We start from the raw sequence: 19573 nt of genomic DNA, 5'->3' as shown, positions 1-19573 counted from the left end.
GGACCACCCAAAGGCATCTGTAAATGATAAAGAATGGTTACCTTATAGAAGTGAAATTTAGGGGTTAGAAAATCATATGAAAATGTTAGTAAATAAGAAAACTTTTTTCCTGTAGGTTTACGTATTAAATTTATATATTTTAGTTATTCAACAGGAAGCTTTTAACTGTTTTCCCTTTATGTGTAAACTTACATGAGGCCACCTTTCTTCTCTGCATCTATCACTTTTGGAATGAGGGAAATAGAAAGTTCTGTGACAGTAGGTTGTGTCTGCCTTTGGCTCAGGTCATGATCCCAGGGTCCTGGGTTTGAGTCCCGCGTCAGGTTCCCTGCTCAGCAGGGAGTCTGCTTGTTCACTCCCTCTTCCCCGCCCCCTGCTTATGTGTTCCCGCTTTCCCTCTCTCTCTCTCTGTCAATCTCTCTCAAATAAATAAATAAATAAATGCCTTAAAAAAAAAGAAAGAAAATTCTGTGAATGTCTGAAAAATGCATCTTATAAGATTTCCCACTAGCATCTACATTCCCCAGGGATAAATTTATATTTATCAGCCAGTTAAAGAACTTTATTTAACCCATTAAATCATCTTACCTTAATTTTGCTTTATTGAATTAATAATGGTCATTCTGTTGTCACATATAATGACCCAAATATAGTTTTAGCTATTGAATACAAGTTGCTTCAAAAGGACTATAAAGACCTGCAAATTAGCCTCAAGAATGTTCATGTGGTATTATCAAGGGCCTCTGAATTCATTCCATTTTCTCAAAAAAAAATATATATATATGTATGTATGTATATATGTATGCATATATATGTATTTCTTATGCTTCACAGTCTAATTTTTTAGTAAGGTATCCTACAACTGGAGATGCATTTGTTTGATTTTGGAAAGGCAAAACCCTAGGCCCTTTCCATCTTTTACAAGTCAGTGTGAACAAGATCATAAAGATCTTTTTTCCTAAAGCTAAGCAGAAATTAAAAGGATACAAGGATGAGAGACTCTCTGAGAGACCAAAGGAAATCATTATGGATGTAAAAGACAAGAGCAGAAGGAAGGATGACAGTAATAAAGACAGACTTCACCCACTAAGTTTTCTCTAGTCTTGGTAGGCAATAATAAGTGTTTATGTGTCCAGAACAGAAGGGTAAGGTAGAGGGGAAAAAATTAACTTTCCCATAGTGATATTCAATTTGCTGTTAGAGCTTTCCTCTTCTTTCCTTTAGTAAATTAAAATAAAGACAGTCTTCAAGATACAAAATTTTATCACTTTCATAAGAAAAGGAAAAAAAAAATCCTTCCTGCTGGGATTTCTACTGTGTCAGAGCACCTGTAACTATGCTTCAAGAGAAGAGCGAATGTACAGAGATCTTTCTTCACCTCTATTTTGTCTTTGGAAGCAGGGATACTGGGGTAGAAAGCTGAGCCCCAGGAGAACCGATGATGTGGTTTTCTGTTCCAGCTCACAGCCGTGGATGCAGATGAAGGGTCCAACGGGGAGATCACGTACGAAATCCTGATGGGCGCTCAGGGAGACTTCGTCATCAACCACACCACAGGACTCATCACCATTGCCCCGGGGGTGGCGCTGACCGTGGGGCGCACCTATGCCCTCACGGTCCAGGCCGCGGATAATGCGCCTCCTGCGGAAAGAAGGTAAGGCAGCATGCAGTCACTGCGGCTTCTCCGAGCTCCCAGTTAACCGTGCCCTGTACACTGAGGAAGTGCAGCAAATGTTTTTTTATTCTGTACACGTCTAAATTAGACCAGAAAATTCTAGGGGCCACTTTTCATGAACTATTGTCACAATTTTAATATTTAATGTTTTAAACGGTGCTTCATAATATGTTGGTGCTAACTTACGTCAATGATGCTTTTCTCTAAAAGTGTCTTGGTTGCTCTTTATATTAATTTTGTCCATACTTTCTTCTGTGTCCTATAGGAATTTTTAAAAATATTTTCTTTGTAAGTGTCTTGTGCATTTCTTTGTTGGTCTGTTTCCGTATCTTTTGCTATTATTGTACATAGACTCTTTTCTCTTTATTCATCTCTCTGGGTAATATTTATACATGTGAAAGCTATTAATCTCTTTTTATTAATTTTAATCTTCTTTCTTATTTAATTCTTTTATATTTTTGTAAAAGTTTTCCTATCAGTTCTTCAGTGTCATCCAGGAATGTATTTTATAAATAGTGAAAATTTTATATCCTTTTCTCCATTTTCTTTCCTTTAAGTTCATTGGATAATTGTTTCAATAAAAGTACTTGTCTTTTCTTTCTTTTAAGATTTTATTTATTTATTTATTTGAATGAGAAAGAGCAGTAGGGTAGGGTAGAGATGGAGGGAGAAGGAGAATGTCAAGCAGATTCCCTGCTGAGTATGGAGCCTGCTATGGATCAAGAACTCATAACCCTGAGATCACAACCTAAGTCAAAACCAAAGAATGCTATTTGACTGAACCACCCAAGAATGCCTGCTTGACTTGTTTTTAACTCAAGTAAGAACATCTCCCAGATTTTCCCATTATACTGGTTTATGGTTTCAATTTTTTAAAATTCTGTTGAGAAAGTGTTTATTTCCATTGTATTGGCTTTCTAAAATAAGAAAATATAGACCCATCATCTATGAAGACAGTAATGACTTTCGTTCTTGAGCTAATCATATAATGATTGATCTTGATACAATTCCTAAATTAATCTATTTTGCATTCTTACTATGAATCCACTAGGCTGTGATGTTTTATTCTTGAATTAAAATGCTAGATTATGTTTGTTCCTATTTAGTGAAATTAGTCTATTCTTCTCTTTTTGAGAAATTCTTATGAAGATGCCATGCAGCTGTTCTGATACCTCATAAAAGAAAGAAAAACCACAAAAAAGGCAAGAAAGAATTAACCATTTTAATAGCAGTTGTGAATCTGGGGTAAACATCTCTAAAACCAGTGAATAAATCAAAATTCTGTTCTCTGAAAAAGGAGATTAAAAAAATAAAAATATAATCAAATGGATAAACTACTACATTTAATTAAAAAAGGGAGAGGGGCATCTGGGTGGTATAGTCGATTAAGTCTCTGACTCTTGGTTTCAATTCAGGTCATGATCTCAGGGTCCTGAGATCAAGTCCCATGTTGGGCTCTATGCTCAGCAGGATATCTGCCTGAGATTCTCTCTCTCCCTCTCCCTTTGCTCCTCTCCACCCAGACTCATTCTCTCTCTCAGATAAATAAATAAATCTGTTTTTAAAAAGGGAGAAAGCAAAATAATAAATTCTAAGAAGGAAATGCTACAGAAACAAAGGAAATTGAAAGAATCCTAAGAGACACCTTTGCTTTTAATATATGTAAAATTTGAAAACATGAGTGAAATGGTTAATTTTTCCAGAAGATACAGTTTATCAAAACTGATTCCAAAAAGTAAGAAATTTTAAAGAGATGAACCTTATGGAGGTAATAGAGAAAGTTTCAGAGAGCCACTACCCAAAGCTATATCAAGGCCAAGCAACTGATCAGGAGGACTGGAACACAGCCAGTGAGAGGGGTCACTTCTGGTTGAGCCACCCTCCAGAGCACACTCCACACTCCCAAGCCACATGTGGCATCTCTCTTATCTTCCATCATGGACCAGTCATATGGTGACTTCTTGCTCCTCATGGATATTGGTGGACTGTCTCTCCTTTTCCTTCCTGTTCTCCTGTTGCATCTCATCCTGTCTGTCCCTCCATCTACAGATGGTGGTCCCTTCCCCATCATTTTGTCTTCTAGCTTAACCTCTAACTTCATCTCCCACCATCACTGCCCACTTCCGCAGGTCCCTCCCAGGGGAGCTAGTTCCCAACAGTCCAGCATTCCTTCAGCAGCTCCTGTCACTTGGTGTCTTCTGACTGGTCTTGTAGCTGCTTTGGCTAAACATCCCTGGATCCATCCTTAGTGTGTTCCTTTCTCTCAAACTCAAATGCAACCTTTAGCAGTGCCTCTAAGCTCTACCCTAAGAACACATAGAAATGGACAATCCCCTGCTCTTGTTACTAACATCCCAATCTGCATCAAGCTTTTCTCTGGTCCTGTCGGTGGAAACGCCTTCTGAAACTTCTGCCATTGCCCCTTCCATCCCTTCTCTGTGCGGGGGCCTGAGAGATTCTAGTAACACAGGAAGCACTTTCTTTTTACTCAAGCTCTTCTTGGGGTCTCAGATCTGACCCAAAGTAAAAGACAAAATCATTAAAAAGGCCAGGGACCCCAGCACACATTGCCAACGGCCACCAGCCAGAGGATACTCCCTAGTGTCACCTCCTTTGTAGAACATCACCTCTTGCTCCACCTTGCGTCTCCACTCCAGCCCTTACACCACCCCTATCTACTCATCCCTGAGGCTGGCAGCTGCCTTCCGACCTTTGAACGTGACCTTCCCCCCTCAGCCTGGATGGCTCCTCTTTCCATTTGTCCGTGGAGTCCAGTCCTTCCGTCGTCTACCCAACCATCAATTTCTTTGCCAAGTCTTTTCAGACAAAGTATTTATAGCTGAAACAACCTTTCCATACTTAATGGCCTTTTTAATCCCCTGCACTTACCGTCCTGGGATAGGTTATTATGTACCTTCAGTTAAGGGTATGAAGTTGATGGTCAGCCTCGCCTCCTCCCCACTAGTATTTGAGTTCACAAGGGCAAGAATTACTGTGCTTTCATGGTCTCTTTGTCTACAGAATCCCAAACAATTCCTGGAATGCTCTAGATGCTTAAAAAGTCATCTATTTTTATTGTTTTCCTAAGTTCTTAACAAACATCTTTTCTTTTTCTTCTGTTTCTTAAAGATGAATTAGAAAACAAGACGGTATAATACAAAACTCAAATAACTTTAAAGAGCCCCCGAAATGAAAAGGCACATTGGAAATTGTTCTATCTTCTTTCATAAGTATACACCAATTCTAATGTTGTCACTAATAAATCAGGAAGAAATAAAAAGGTGTCTGTGATAGTAAGATTTTCTATTCCGTCCAACCAACCATCTGTTATACAACCATGGAAATACAAAGATAAACAGAGTCCCATCATGTGCAGGCCAAAAAAATTATAGTAAAGAGTGGAAAGTAGGACTTTATAAATAATTAAATTCAGTTCAGCATGGTAAGTGTGTGATTGAGCTAATTTCTCTGCTCTCTGGGGCATCAAAGAGGACACTTGTTATAATGAGGGAGTACTGAGGCTTCCCAAGCAGATGAGTTTTGGAGAATGGGTCAAGTTTGACCAGGTGAGAAAAACAAGTCACTTTATTTACACAGCCTGAGAGCTCTGAAAGAGCTTGGTCATTATGGGTAATTACCAGTCTAGTCAGTGTTACCAGTGCATAAACCGATTTGAGAAGGGGCAGGAGAGTTAAAGGTTATTTCATGGAAAATTTAATTTTTTTTTTTAAGAAGTTTGGACTTATTATCCAGTGTGTAGAGGATATTTATGAAGGACATTAAATTAGAAGTTGAATGAGAGTTTCTAAGTTTAGTTTCTGGAAAATCCTTCTGGCGCCCTTGTGGGAGATGAATTTGAGGGGATGCCTCTGGAGGCAAGGAGATCACATAGGACTCCACCACTGGAAAAATCCAGGGCTTGAACTAGGCATGCTGGCAAAGTGGATAGATGGAATGGTCAGAAAAACTATCTCCCACTTTTTTGTCTAAGGTGACAGGGTGGTGACGTCAACATGGTGTGCATGGTTTAGATGAAGGAATGAGCTGAATTTGGGGCACATTCAGTTGGATTTGGCCACTGTTCATATACCCAAAAGGCAAACAGATGTGTATGTCTGAATGTGAGAAAATAGTTAAGGGCTGTTCCTTGAGAAGAAACGTGGAATACTTTTATATTTTTATATTTTAATTATATATATATATATAAAATATTTTATATAATATATATATTCTTATATTTTATATTTTTATATATCTGACCTAAAGTAAGAGCCAAAGTTTGAATGAATTTAAAGAATACCTTATTCATACTGGTTTTTCTGAAGAGGAATTAAAGACAATTGATGCTCTTTAATTAGCATGCAGTAGACATCATGCAAGGTACTCTCTATCCATAATTTCTAATCTGAACAACACTGTGGCTTTTGCATTACTCTATTTTTGAAGACCAGAAATCTGAGGCTGAAAGATGATAATTGACTTGGCTAAATGTCCCCTTGCCAACACTCCCACCCACCTCATAAACAAGTTTCAGAACCTTCACCTGAACTAGTTATGGGATTCTAGACTTTATCTTCCATTCTGTGCCATAGCCATGATCTTTTGTCATGATTATTCAGAAGAAAAAAATAATGCAATTGCATAATATCAGTACTAATAATGTTAATTTTAAGAATTAAGGCATCTTTTGTTTTTACTATTTAAACTTATATTAGGGTCCCTTAATAGTCATCAATTTATTTCATGACTTTTTATTTTCCTTGAGGATAGCCCATAGATCCAATAAAAAATATATATATTTGCATATTATGACTGATGACTTAACTATTTTATAATATAACGAGTGATATTTTATAATCCACTTCTCATTCAGTTCCTATTTGCAAGTCGTATCACTGATTTTCTCAATAACATGTTGCCTACAGGGGCACCTTGGTGGCTCAGTGGGTTACTCCTCTGCCTTCAGCTCAAGTCATGGTCCTGGGATCAAGCCCTCATTGAGCTCTCTGCTCAGCAGGAAGCCTGATTCCCCCTCTCTCCCTGCCTACTGCTCTGCGTACTTGTGATTTCTCTCTATGTCAAATAAATAAATAAAATCTTAAAAAAAAAAAAGATGTTGCCTACAAAAATCAGTGTAATAAGAGGATTTCACTGGAGTAAAATCATATTCAACTCCAGGAAACAAAATGCTATCTTCAGATTCAGAATACACTATCTTCAGATTATGAACACAGATCTTTTTAGTGACACTAAGCATGTAATTGACCTGGCCTCATTGTGTTCCTTATAGACAGTGGTTTGGACACTAAAAGGTCACCTTATAGTGTTCAGTCAGATATCAAGTGGGACCTACAGAGAATAAAATCTGGATACACCCTTTCTCCCTGCAGGGATAATGTCATGTTCCTTATAGGATAATGACATTTACTGTTTTCTGAAAGAAAATTAAGCCTTCACATTGACTTGATGAATGAACTAAAGTGTTGTTTTGCTTTCAGTATTTCCTTGGAAAGGAAGAGGCTATTAGAAAATTATCAGCATGGAAGTACAGACCTTGATATATTTTACAAAATGACCAGGCCATCAATAGTGATATGTAAACCTACTTATATTGTAACGTTAAAAGAAAAAAAAAAAAAGAAAAAGGCAATTTTCCATTTTATTCTTTTTTCAGATTGGAAATCTTAATTCATAAATTTAAATAACAAAATAAGGTATATGTGAATTAACTATTAATGTATTTGTTATCCTAATTAAGTGAACTTGGTAAAGATTCAGAGAGTAAGAGGAACAATAGTCTATAATCATTTTTCTGTTTTGTTGAATTTCTCATAAGTATAAGGGATGGATAAAAATCAAAAGATTTAAAAAATAATTGCACTCAGACAGTATTTATTCTACTGGTGTATGTAGGTTTTCTTATACTTATTGAATTGAATTAAATTAATATTTATTGAATTTTAATATGAATAATGTACTACAACTAGGTATTTGTAAAGACAGAGAATGACGGACAGTCCTGTCCCCTAATATATTATAATATAATTACAATAAAATGGTGCATGGCACAGCATATATTTTGATTCCCAATTTTTTTTTCATGGACTCCAATGTTCTGTCTAATTAAAACAAGTTTAAATAGTCCATTCTCAAATAAAATCATTTTTATCTCTAATTTTATTATTTTAAATGGCAACATTATATATTTAACATTAATTGTAGAAAACGGGAGTACTCTCATTTTCCAAAAATTTAATGAGTTCTCGCAATTTTTACCTTCTTGGGGAAGCCCTGGAAATATAAGACAAGTAGGATGAGATCTCCGGCCTCAGAGTATTCATATGGAGGAAAAGCACTGGTAAGACTAGACACACAATCGTAGGTAACTACAAGTACAGGTTAACTTCGACAGGAATGATAATGGGATATCCAAATAGAGGACCAATAAAAACAAAGACCCAGAGACTTGATGAAGAATGGTGTGTTGTGAGAACATGCGTTACTTGGCACATTTGAGCATATCACTAACCTGTTTGAAGTCTATCAGCCAGTCCCCAATGGTCAAGATGAAACTTAAATCAATAACTATATAACGCATGAGCCCCTGCATGATCTCTCAGATCCTACTTTTACCATTTTCCTATTTATAGCCTTCTCTGTAGTGCTACAAAACTTACATTTTTTTAATTTATTGCCCTGTGAATTTGTACATGTGTTTTCGCCTTTGTGGAATGTCCTGTCATTAAATCTAAATCCATCTTAAGTCTTAAAACTCTGTCCCTGCAATGTCCCCTGAGAAGTTTCTCTGATATCCTACGTTGGTCTTAAATCTGAAACCTTTGCTCCTATAGATTTCCTATATGTACTTCCAAAATAGTAAAATAGAACTCAGGAAGGCTGTCCTGTAAATAGAGCTTTTCTAGCACAGTGTTGGTGGGAGACAAAGGAAAAGAAAGGCAATTTCTGTTTTAAGTCTACTAGGGAAAACAATATACATACTTCCACCTCAGAAGCAAGGTAAAGAAGTAGGTTACAAATAAATACCCAAAGCATAGGTTGACCCATCCATAGTATATTACGATATACATTGTACAGTCCACAATTCAGCAACATTATCTCGTTGCTACTGAGTACTACTCTCATATTGAAACAAAAGGACTTTTTATCTTTTGAAATATTTCTGCAAGGTGAAAACCTCTTAAAGTCTATCTTCCCAACCTCTTCTTTATTCAAATTCTATTTTGGTCTTACCCCCAAATACACACACACACACACACACACACACACATATATGTATATATGTATATAGGAGGTCTCATGCATGATATAATGAAAATGAAAATGAATTGTGGTATCATACCTTAAGCTCAAGATTTGAACCAATTCACGATTTCTTGTAAGATAGCATCTTTGGTTATAGATGTTTTATACTAGGGATGTTTCTACTCACCCACAGAAACACACAGACAGCAGATAAGTCAAAAATCTCCAATTTATTTCCCAAATTTGTTCTTGCAGAAGGGGGGGAGTTGCGGAGAAGAGGCGGACAGATTTCAAATTTAGAAGCCTTGCCTTTTAGTTTATTTGCAGTTCCTAATTAACTTTTTAACCTTGGTTCAGTCACTTAATCTTTCTGATTTTCTAATCCTCTTTTGTAAAATGAGAGAGTTAAATTAGATCGTTTCTAGGGTCTTTTAAAATTATAAGATTACCTGAGAAAATACATCAGCCCTTGGGTTCTACTTTGACCTTCATTACCAAATGAGAAAGAGAAAGTGCTATGATTTTCATTTTTTTTTTTTTTTTTTTTAGAAATAGAGGTCTACCTACATCATACTGGCTACATTACAAAAATAAAATCTGTATTATATAACTGCTTGATTTTATGCATTTAAGACTAGCTATAAAATGTTAATACAAAATGTTCACATAAAATATTATTTATCTAGTGACTGTTCTGTTTTATTATGTGCTTAACTGATGCTGTTGAATTGCTAGTATTTATCACAACATTTAGGGTATCATTTTATTGTGAATACTATTGGTGTGTAGTTTCAGGAAAGCTAACTCTGCCACAATGCTGACATCAGGGATAAAAAGCAGGAAGGCTGGAGCTTATTTCAATGCCTTGTAGGAAGGGCTAGGAAGTTGAAGATGAAAAATGCTAGACCTTGAAACTTGATCTTTCTCAAAAAATTCCCAGATCCAAGTGAGGGGGGTGGGGTGAGAGGAGCAGAAACAAATGTAATTAGCAATTTTAGCATTTGAATTGTGGAAAGGAGCAGAGGAAGGGGAGGAATAAGTTTGGATGAAGGAGAAGCAGGTGTTGGGCAACAGCTCTTCTGTCCATCCTTTGCCTGGGGGCATAGGGTTCTCTGTTTTTTACACTTTAAAGTTGTCATCTCTGTAGCTGATAAACCCAGCCTCTTTGGGTGTAGAGGTCCTTCCTGTACTACAATTTAGTCCTCTTGGGAGGAAAATAGTCAAAAGGGGAGGAGTAAAGAAACACACAGAGTATAACTAGTTCAGTGTAAACCGTACTTTCATGAGGGAGAAGAGCCTCATATTTGGTAAAGACTTTAGCAAGTATTCCAGGCCAGTAAACTGAAGCTGTAAAAAATGCCAAAAGCAGGAAAGGCCTAACTTTTTGAAAGAAAACTTTGAATCTGGAGTACAGGTGTGTTCTAGGTTAAAAAAAAAGAAAAAAAATTGTGATTCAGTGAAAGAATCTCTTACCTCCAGGGTTACCAAGGTGAGCCTTTGGTCAGTTTATAGAGGAAGCCCCAGGCTACTAACTTAAAAAGTAAGGGAGCCTACACACATTTTTGCCAAAAGCTCCTGGGCCAGTGGTCTTCTAAACCAAGTGTGTGTAAGGATATTGTATATCCATTGAAAATGGAGAGCCTTCTGTCCCACACCAGAAGATTCGGATCTAATATGCCCTAAAACACCCCACTTTGGGGAGATGACTAGGGTATCATGCCCTTAGTTATTTAGCCTAGAAAAGGGAAAGGATGCAATTAAAATGCTTAAAAAATTATAAGCGAAGTTAATAATTTATCAAGCTTATTTATTCCATTCCATAGAACAGGAGTCCTTATTTTGAACAGTTATCAGTAATAATAGAGAAATGTTTTATATGTGCATTCATACAACAAAAATACACGTATACACACACACATATGTGATCTTATTTAACCCTTATGCTAAAGTGTGATGTCAGGATTACTCTCATATTTTGGGTGCCAGTGGTAAAACTGAAATAGTTTGCCCAGGATGTGGTACCCATCCAAATTCTAACTCAAGGATGTGTGGTTACAGATCCTATGCTCAATAACATCCCTCAGCCAAGGTTATTACCAATATGGCGGAGGGCAGATGTTAGAGAACTTCTTAGGCACAGACAGTGTGCTGGCTGGAAAAGGAACAGCCTTACAAAATGTTTAAATGACTTGATGGGTACCAGATGTTCAAAGAAGCCAGGGTCATGAGAGTAGTTTCAGGGACAGTAGGTATCCTGGGGTGTGGTTGGAACCAGATCACCACCTGGGAAGATAATAGGTCTACTTCAAAATGAGAAGTGGGGCTCTATAATGCACATTACATTTGGTAACTTATGGATATTTTTCTTCCCACCATGTTGTCTTCTGCATCTAGCCCTAAAATTAATACCTATAAGGTTATAGATAACATTTCATCAATGATTTTAACCTATTGTAAACATCTTACTCTTAAATTCTCAGTTGTAAATACACACACACACACACGCATGTATTTTTTGTAAAGAAAACATTAGAATTTAATTCATTTTATTGACAAATTTTAACAATAAAGTGATAAATTCAGAGGCCAGAAGAAATACAGATACTTTGATTATTATAAACTACAAAAACTGATTATAAGAGATTTTAATTTAAAATGAGGTTATTTTGGAACAGTATTGTGATAGATGTTAAGTATGAAATTTTTTAAGTCAGTGCAATTTTTTAGAGGTGCTTGTATTCTATAGGTACTCATCTATTGAGAGTATGTCCAGAAATATATATATATATTTTTAAGAGAACGACAGTGAGCTGGCAAGCTGATGGGAGGGGCAGAAGAAGAGAGAGAGTCTTAAGCTAGGGCCAAGATCAGTGTGGAGCCCAACATGGGGCTCAATCTCATGACCCTGAGATTGTAACCTGAGACAAAATCAAGAGTTGGATGCTTAATTGAGCCCCCCAGGTGTCCCAAAAGAACTTTGGGCTACCTTAAGGAAATTCTAGCCCCCAAATAGAAATGATAACAAATGTGTTTTTAGTGAAAAGTGGTGATTTTGTTAAAATAAATTTAAAGCATACAGCTTAAGCAGGGGTTGTGTGTTCCTCAAGACAGCAGACTAACTGTAGTCAGACATTAGTGGTGGCATCTTCTTCCAGATGGAAGATGACTTTCTCATTGCTATCATTTTAGCCAGTGCTACTTCAGTATAAATCTTGAATGTCTTGCTTTTATAGCTTTTGTTGAGCAAAGAAGTTTCAGTGGTTAGAGATATCAAAAAAGTTGAATATGTACGCATTAATATTTTTGTCTTTCTAGTATCAGAATGTCCTCCTGACCTTCAGAAAAATTGCCTATCAATGTAAGGCTTTAATTAAACCTAATTCTAGCCTTTCATAGTATATTCTTCAAAGAAGACTTAAAAAACCCTTAGTTTTGTTTGCAACTAATTTACACAATGATTACTTTATGAGCCTGACTCTTGACATGCATTTACATGAAGCCATTGATGTCAGCAAGAAAACTAATAAAACACAGCCCGTATTACGTTTTGTGTGTTATTTTAATCAATACTCCCTCTGCTGGTTTAATAGGAAGAGAGCCCCAAGGACAGCTCATATTACCAGATATTTATAGAATGCTTTTTGCTATTAGAAAGACATTAAAAAGTAAAGTCAGCAGTCAAAGCTCCTGTTAATTTATTAGCTTTATTTGTACTGCTATTCCGTTTTAATTCACACTATTAATCTAAGCAGGATAAATCGGTACCCTGAGGCATTCTTTACTTTTTACTGAGATAATTTCATAGAAACATGATATTCTGGTGGTAACTTTTATTTTAACATCCTTTCATTCTGAATTATTTTATTGTCTTCTGTAAAAACTCAACATGTCCTCTCCTGTCAGCCCCACAGCAGAACGCGGACTGCACTCCGTCATGAAAGGTGATGTAGATTTTTACCCATCCAATTCTGTTCTCTTTCTCTGCAGACACTCCATCTGCACAGTGTACATTGAAGTGCTTCCTCCAAATAATCAAAGCCCTCCCCGCTTCCCACAGCTGATGTACAGCCTTGAAATCAGTGAAGCCATGAGGATCGGAGCTGTTTTATTAAATCTACAGGTATGCTTCTCGGTATATACGGAGAGCTCTATGGAGACAACCTTGAAGGCTGATGGGTCTGTATCTGTGCATGGGGAGGGGGAATTCACATGTCTGCTTGCACTCTAGTACAGGAAAGGTCCATCTGGAAAGGAAAACGGGGGTCATATGGATGGAGGGTTTCCTCAGCTAATCCATTCTATTGATTGCCACAACCGAAGGACTAACGTTAGCTGGCAGGGATTAGCTGCAATCATTACGAGACAGAATGAAGGGATTGGAAACATGCACTTGAATATTTTGTACTTTGCACCCAAAGAGTCTGCAGCTGACTATTATTTTCTGACTTGAATTCCTTTGCCCAGCAGGATTTAGTTTTGCTGCAGTGTGGTATAGAGAAAATAGCTTTGGGTTCAGGGACGAATGGTAGGCATTCTGATTCTGAGGCAGTCATCTTCATTCTGTGGCCATGGGCAAATCTCATAATTGCTGGGCCTCGTTTATCCATTTAGGTGAAGGGAGGAGGTTGAACTAATATTTGCATTTGCAGGTCCAGATTCGTGGGCATATTTTGTAACTAGTAGGATGAGTGCTCTGTTTTCACTGTTTATATATATTTCTGACCAAAGCACGTTTGGCCAGAAATGCTTGTATCTTTCACTCAATCTACAAGTCGGGCTTTATACAGTGTTGATAACTGCCCCTCAATGTAAGAATCCACAGGTAGATGACCCATCACTCGACCTGTGGATGTCCAGAGGACAGGGAAATAACTTTCTGGTATTGTTACATGGCAATGGGTCAGCTTGCTGACGAGAGTTTGGAAAGCTGGCCTTGAAGGGTAGGACAGATAGATGTGGTGAGGGGTGCCTGGAAGGCTCAGTGGGGTAGGGCCTCTGCCTTTGGCTCAGGGTCCTGGGATCAAGCCCTGCATCAGGCTCTCTGCTCAGTAGGGAGCCTGCTTCCTCCTCTTTCTCTGCCTGCCTCTCTGCCTACTTGTGATCTCTGTCAAATAAATAAATAAATAAATAAGATGTGCATGTGATACTTCAGGAAAATCCCAGCACTGATCTTTACCACCACAGGAGATGACCTAAGACATAGTTACATCTTGCCCACCTCCCATTTGAATGCGGACACCCTCTCACCCAAAGCCTGAGTGGGTAAAAGTGGGGATTGCAGCGAATGTTTGAACTGGAGAGGATGTGAAAGTAATAAGCCACATCAGCCTTATGGCCCAGATGTGTAAAGTGAACCCTGTGGAAAGTAACTGGGGCCTAGATCAGTTGATTGCATTTTCATCATTTCTAAAACAAGGCTCATTCCCTTGGATCCCTCTTCATACCTGAAGCTGTTGGAACTGTGTCTGGCATTACCAGATATTTCTCTGTTCCTCTGTTGTAGTATCCATTTGGTTGCTTTTCCCCAGGTAACTAGAGAGTTTGCTTCTGTGGTTCATTTACTATTGAAGTGGGAAACAAAATTATGTGAAGGTAATCATATTAGCAACAAGGAAATTTGGAGTATTTTAATGGACAAAATAAAAGAACCCCATAGTCTCTGAAAATGAATATGAAGACAAGTCCATTTAGTGCAGTAACAAAAGTCATATATATATATATATATATATATATATATATATATATATAAATCCATATATGCCCATATATGGATTTATTTGTGTAAACAAGAAGAAAACCTAAATAAATCCTAGATTTGTGATATTCAAGCTAAGACATTGTACATGTTTTGCATTTAAATATTCCTTTGGAATGTGACTTTCTACAATTTAACTTTCTATGAAGTAGCATAAACTTACTTATAAGATGGTCCTAGGTCTCAATTCAGTAAATCCCAAAAATGTCCAGGAACCATATTATAGGAGAATAACTCTACTTGTGAGTTAAAGATGAAAAGGAGTTGATCTTTTTCATATCTCAAATTTCTCTACTGCAAAAGCTGAGCAAATACGAGAATGACATTTCTGTTCACCCTTTCTGCTTCTGGTAGGAGCAAAAGAAAGGGTGCCACTTTTAGTGGCAGTCTCTATGGGAAAGAATGAGGGTGTCATCATCAAGGCTTTTTTTCATCAGCTGGCAACCATTCCCTTTTGCTCCTGATCAACTGAGATGGAATTTAAACTAGTGACCTAAAAGCTGAAAAGCTTCTCCCAAATTACTCTCCCAGACACTTCTAATAACAGAACGCATCAGTGGTACCTCTGGCTCTGTCCTCATCTCTTTCACATGCCACACTGCCCACTGCTGACTCACTGCTCAATTTAGAAAGACAGGATTTGTGGAGAAATATATTTTCAAAGGTAACAGCAGCCTGGTTTTCGCATGATCTGTTTTGACTGAGATCAAAGTGGTTTTGTCTCGGAAAACAATCCTTATTTCTCCTCTTCTGCTTCTAAGTATTTTCCTTGCATTCTATCTCAAAACTGCTGGGGAGGCTGTGATTTTCCTCAGCTTATTAAGGCCGTCTTGACTGGCTCCTGCATCCATGGCATTCAGTGGAGGAGATTGGGAGCCAGAGCCCTGCTTTTTCAAACTTCCTATGCTGAGCAGGGGTGGCTTTAGGTGGCATTTTTGTTTTCCAGAGTTGGTCAGATCTTTCTCCAGAGCATGATTGTATATCACCCTCACTTGCCAGTGAAACCTATGAGAGGTGTGTGCCCCAGCTGTGCACTGGGATCGTGGGATCGTGGGAGCCCCTGTGCACAGCTGTCCCCACTGTCCCATTGTGTCCATCTTTAGTCTGAAATCAGCCATGGTGGGCACATTTATGCTACAGAAATTAACAGATGCGACAAATCAGTACCTTTGACTCCATCCACAGCCAGTTGTTTCTCCTTACCAGCACACCGCTGGATGTGGAGCCAATTTCTTCAAGGACTGAAGTGACTAGAATGTGTTAGCTTCATCAGCCTCTTCCATCTTTGACTCTCTGAGATTTTGAAATCCCCTTATACCATCACCATGACCCTGGTGCTCAAATAAAAATAATAATTGGTGACACGTATGTGGCACTTAATGAGGCACCTGCCTGTCCAGGTAGCTGGGATATATGCTGCACCCACTCAGACTCAAAATCTCAACAACTTGTGACTGAAAAGGGTTATTTCTCACTCCCACTCTCACTGCATCTTCACCACGGATCAGTTCCCACTCCATCCTGCACCGTTTCACCCACATCAGGATGAAGGGACAGCATCCATGCAGAGCACTGCTGTTCTTCTGACAGAGTGAAAAGACAGGCACAATAAACCACTGTATGGATTTTAATGCTTCTCCGGGAAGTGAGGCCTGACCCTGCTGCCCATGGTTCCTCAGGGATGCACAATCCTCAAGGGGGAGACCCCCACTAGCTGCCTGGCTGCTCCGATGTCCAGAACTGTGGGTTCTTTGTTTCATCGCTTGCCTTACGGGTCACTGCGGGCAACCATTTTGCTAAATGAGTTTTCACTGCCAGCCATGGTTCCCATCCTGATAGCTTTCAGTAACAGTTTCCTCACCAGCTTCCAGTCTCTGGAAACCATGCTATTATTTTCTGGGTGTTTATCAGGCACACTCTGCCTCTAACTGTCAAGTTGGGATCAGTTAGGGTAGCTAGGTTTATGTTGCCAAACTCCCCAGCCAGTGCCATCAAAAGCCAGCAGAGACGGTGCTGTATTCAGCCTTCACTCCACAGCCCAGCTGACCAAGCAGCCTCTGTCTAGAACAAGTCATCTCCTGAGGGCAGCGTTTGCTGTGGGAAACACAGCAGAACAAAACAAAACCCAGTTATTCATCGTTACCTACAAGTGAGGCATGGAATTACTAACCACAGCATTTTCCATCGGCCAAAACAACTCACGGGGTTGCTCCTGAATTAATAGGTCAAGAATGTATTATCTTCAGCTGGGCAAATGGCACCACAGGCTACATGACCAAAGCTGATGTCAGTACAACAGGAGTGTCTTACTTTCCCTGGAAAGGGACTTCTCCCTTATTAGATTTTATTTTTAATTTTTTCACTTACAAATTATGATGCATTGTTGGAGGTTAATTACCCTCACCTGCTAAAACACAGTTCTGTGTCCTCTATTTCTCTGTGATACCCCATTGCTTTGGGTCACCACACTGACCTACTATGTAGGTAGATATTATATTTATTCTCTGGCAAATGAGAAAACAGAATCTCAGAAACAGTAAGGTTTGGGAGCCGGAGTAGTTTTGGGTCTGTTTTGTTTTGTAGTTGTTGTTTGTTTGTCTCTTTCTTTAAAAGATTTTACTTATTTATTTGATAGAGAGAAGGAACACAAGCAAGGGGATTGGGAGAGGCAGATGCAGGCTTCCCGCTGAGCAGGGTGCTCGATGTGGGTCTCGATGTGGGGCTCACTCCCAGAACCCTGGGATCATGACCTGAGCTGAATGAAGGCAGATGCTTAACAACTGAGCCACCCAGGCGCCCCTGTTTTTGTTTTTATTTTCTCCCCTTTGACTCCTAAATCAGGACTCTATTGTATTATGTTAGTTTTAGGCTATAGTAAAACTATTATTTTTTTTTCTTTTTTCCCTATGGGTGGTAGGTGTTTTTTTATTACATTAGTTTTGTGTTTTCCAAAGGTTAATTTTATGATATTTATGATAATAAAATATATGACAGGTTGAAGGGAAGATCTGATTTATTTTAATAGTCTCAGGAAGAAGCAATTAAAGGAAATGTTGGATATTTTCTTCTCTCACTTGGAAGTTATAGATAGAATGTGGGTTATAACCTAGATAAAGCACATTAAGAAAAAAAAATAATAATAATAAATTCTCACATCCTACCTCAAAAATTCCTGGTCCTTAGTGGCATACTTTCCATGAATCTAGGTAGAAAAATTGCATATGGTTTTGGAGACCTTTACCATACAAGTAGTAAGGGTGAAATTTTTGGTCCTCTAATGGTTGCTGGTCCAGTGTTTCTCTTAGTCCAAGACTGAGAGAAGAAAATCCAAGAGGAGGAAGGGTAGATTGGTAGCCAGTTCTTTAACTGAATGGTTGCTGGGGTTTGAGTCTGCTCAAATGCCCTGGGGTATGTCATGGTGGAATGGGCAGTTGGCAAGAGGGCATGGACTGCTGACCACATTGTAGGTAAGATGATCCTGCCTGGGCTGTAGGTCTCAGAATTGTGTTTCCTAAGTGCAGATAAAAGTGAGGGGAACTAACTGCAGCATGTGGAAAAAAGAGACATGATCACCCACTGAGATGTACACCAAAGGGCCACCAGCCGAGCATTATACACAAATGTCCCCCAGTCACCACCAGTCCCTAGGATGGCTACTTGGGATCCAGCCCCGTAACAGTGGAGTCTGCTGGTGCCAATTCCTCCCACACTGATCCCCACACAACCTCAACACAGTCAGTCCCTTTAAGAAGTGGGTTTTCCCCTCTGTAGCCTCTCTATCCCAGTGTCAGAGGGGAGATGAGAGGAAGGAAGATGAATACAAGTGAGAAAATCACACACACTTGAAGTCCCTAGAAACGAAATTGGTTTTAAAGTAAAAAGGAAGGTGTCCTATTAGGAAGGGTTAAAGAGTTTTACTAAATGACAATGGTAGACCTTTAGACAGAGACAAGGGTAAAGGAGTCAGCTCTACGGCAGAAGGGGAGGTGAGTGACAGATGCTTGAAAGCTGCCTGGAAGAAATGTAGCCACTTCATTTCTTCTCCAAGGGAGTCCTTATCCATACTGGGCACAGGATAATGCAGAGCTGAACTTTTGTGCTTATAATGAAAGCCCACAGGAAGGAATAATAGATTGTGGGAAGGTGCATTTCGGTATCATTTGGCATTTAAATCAAGCGTCTCTCACCCTGCCTTTCCTTCTTTCATTCCTACACTTCTTGGCTTGATGCCTTGAGCAAAGTGGAAAAGGGCCTGGTTCCCAAGGCTTTGACTTTGTGTGTGACTGGGCTCATTCTTGCACACTCCTACAGAATATCTAGTCATCGGCTGTACGTTTCTGTCTGACCGTAAAGAACAAATCTTAATTATAACAAGCTGTGAATCAAATGGTCCACCCACCTGTGGCTGCCAAGGTCTTCCCAAAGGAAAGTTCAAGTACATTTTATAAAATGGTTAACAAATACACATGTGGGGATAGGTAACAGCATGCCAGTGCTTGCACACACCGTGTTCCTTGAGGAGTGAAGAGTTGGAATTGGGGAGAAGTAAGTGCTGACAGTTGTTCCTTGATTTAAAATGTCTTTTGCCTTGCTGTCAATTTTTGCTATCACACCTCTATTTCTGAAAATGAATGGTAGTGGAAACAATGTACTTGAAGTAATGCCAGTGTTGATTTTTTTTTTTTTTTTTTAATGAATAATGGCAGGGCTTGGCAAACTCTAGCCTGTGAGCCAGGTGACCTGTTTGTCTGGCTGGTAACCTGAAAGTGGTTTTTCCATTTTGAAAGGTTAGTTGATACAATGTAAACCAATAAAATGAAATGACAACAAAAAATAAACAAAGAATAATATGCAGACATCAGATACAGCTCAGAAAGCCT

The 19573-nt window shown here is 38.7% G+C and overlaps 1 pseudogene across 1 annotated transcript; it reads left to right on the top strand.

Annotated features, from left to right (window-relative positions):
- Positions 1–1460: 1460 nt before the first annotated feature.
- LOC309858669 (protocadherin-15 pseudogene) lies at positions 1461–13058 on the top strand (annotated as a pseudogene). Its single transcript, XR_014316651.1, has 2 exons — positions 1461–1654; positions 12926–13058. The product of XR_014316651.1 is annotated as a protocadherin-15 pseudogene (transcript).
- Positions 13059–19573: the final 6515 nt, after the last annotated feature.

Source organism: Mustela nivalis (assembly GCF_964662115.1).
Source record: "Mustela nivalis genome assembly, contig: HAP1_SCAFFOLD_3138, whole genome shotgun sequence".
Taxonomy (NCBI): domain Eukaryota; kingdom Metazoa; phylum Chordata; class Mammalia; order Carnivora; family Mustelidae; genus Mustela; species Mustela nivalis.
The sequence above is the reverse complement of the archived record's forward strand: the minus strand, read 5'-3'. Positions and strand labels throughout refer to the sequence as shown.